The sequence below is a fragment of the Bison bison genome, unplaced genomic scaffold, assembly GCF_000754665.1.
Source record: "Bison bison bison isolate TAMUID 2011002044 unplaced genomic scaffold, Bison_UMD1.0 scf7180017864369, whole genome shotgun sequence".
NCBI classification, from domain to species: Eukaryota; Metazoa; Chordata; class Mammalia; order Artiodactyla; family Bovidae; genus Bison; species Bison bison.
The window spans coordinates 4,166,452-4,166,948 of record NW_011494941.1 but is presented as its reverse complement, the minus strand read 5'-3'; the positions used below and the strand labels follow the sequence as shown (position 1 = coordinate 4,166,948).

Genomic DNA, 497 nt, shown 5'->3' with positions numbered 1-497 from the left:
ATATGGCCCTGCTAGTATGGAAGACACCACAGGAAGTGGGGCTACAGAGAGTGAAGATTGATGACACTCATCTCTTGGGATCTGATGAGGAAGAAGACAAGAAGCTAAGGGAAGAACGCCTCACACAGTATGAGTCAAAGAAAGTCAAAAGACCAGCACTTGTTGCCAAGTCTTCCATCTTATTAGATGTGAAACCTTGGGATGATGAGACAGATAACGGCAAAACTAGAGGGGTGTGTCAGAAGCATGCAAGCAGATGGCTTGTTCTGGGGCTCTTCTAGACTAGTTTCAGTGGGCTATGGAATTTTAAAACTTCCAATACAGTGTGTAGTTGAAGACAATAAGCTTGGAACAGAAGTGCTGGAGGAGCAAATCACTGCATTTGAGGACTACACGCAGCCATGGACAGGGCTGAGTTCAACAAGATCTAAAGTCTACCATGGATTGGTGCCTCTAAATATAGTGGTGGTGGTGGTGTAGTCACTCAGTCGTGTCTG

The 497-nt window shown here is 45.5% G+C and overlaps 1 pseudogene; it reads left to right on the top strand.

Annotated features, from left to right (window-relative positions):
• Window positions 1-431, top strand: part of LOC105000179 — a 2,741-nt pseudogene extending 2,310 nt beyond the window's left edge.
• The last annotated feature ends 66 nt before the right edge of the window (window positions 432-497 follow it).